Source organism: Phoxinus phoxinus (assembly GCF_949152265.1).
Source record: "Phoxinus phoxinus genome assembly, chromosome: 6".
In the NCBI taxonomy this organism is placed as follows: Eukaryota; Metazoa; Chordata; class Actinopteri; order Cypriniformes; family Leuciscidae; genus Phoxinus; species Phoxinus phoxinus.
The window spans coordinates 17,313,320-17,314,843 of NC_136881.1; positions in this window are offsets into that span (position 1 = coordinate 17,313,320).

Consider the following 1,524-nt stretch of genomic DNA (forward strand, 5'->3'; position numbering starts at 1 on the left):
CTTTTTATTAAACATAAGCAGGTCTATTTGGCAACCATGGAGATGACGGACCATGTACAAACAGTAAATTGAGAGAACTCACTGAAAATGTATTCACTAGGCTATTCTTCTCATATTATTATTATTTTTTATTTAGTTTATTTGACAGGGACCATGCACAGTTCGAGCCCTGTACCAGAGTTAGCTATACAGCTAATTTGCATCTGTGGTACCTGGGTAAGGAAAATAAAAATACAATATGGACAATACAGACAGTAGGCTACTATCAAAACAGATAAAAACTTAGCAACAGACAACATGTGACAGCATTACTCACATATAACCCAAAATACAGATATACATTCCATGTTATAAAAATACGATCAATGATCACATAATTGATTCTCCTTCAGCCAAGTCTTTAAGGACATTTTAAAACTGTTGAGACTTGCACAATCTCTAATGTGAGCTGGGATTAAGTTCCACTTTTCTACTACAGTAAATAAAAAAGCAGATTGACCAAATTTAGTCTTCCTAAATTGAGTGTAACAGTCACCTCGGCTCTTACAGAAGCCCTAGGCCTCATATAGGCCTATATATATATAGGCTATATATTAAAATCCAGTGATACAGTATCTGTAGTGATGATACGCATATTTTGCTTTAGTTTTTAGGCACTATTCAACCATTCTAATTTTCTTCATGGATAATCCGTATTTGGAGTGCACCCTCGATTGATGTGAATAACTTTCAGAGAAAATAAATGTAGTGCTTTTCATAATAGCCTACACAATGTTCCAAAAAATAAAATCATCCCTTAATGGCCCAAAGATAAATGTGAACGTCAAATGTTACACAGTATGAGTAACATTATAGTTTATTATAATGTTTGTTATATTATGTTATGGTGTGTTCTGCAGAAATGGGCAGACCAACTTGAGGACGGATTCTCACGTGTGCTGAGTCTGACTGACACATTTCCTCACTTAAAATCCATCTCCCCATTCGAAGCATCATCATGATCAATTAACGACTAAACGAGTTTTATATTGAAAGAAAGGTTGTTCCAGTGGTTCTCGACCCACTAAGGAGCTTCTGCAAACTTACAGGGGAGCCGCAGTCTTGAAATTAGGCTAACAATCTTGTTTCACATGCTAGAAAAACATAAAATAGAGATGTACACCATTAAACTGAATTTTTTTTATTAAATAAAAATGCTACAGGTATAGCCTACAAAGCAGCTTTGATAGGAGGGCCTTTAAATATAGTCTTAGACAAATGGGGGCTGAGTTATTCTGTAATGCTAGCAGAAAGTCAATGAAAACGATAGTCAACTAGTAAGAAAGACAACAGTGCCCTCTTTAGGTAGAATACAGTCTTGACTGTATGAGAAATAATGTCATAATGTATCCTGTGAACTGAAACATTTTTAAAAGCCAAACATTTTAATTCATAACCAGAAAGGGTGTCAGGTGTAAATATGGTAAAACAAACCCTCAAAGTATTTAATAAATGTGAATAAAACAAGAGAATTATACATACGAA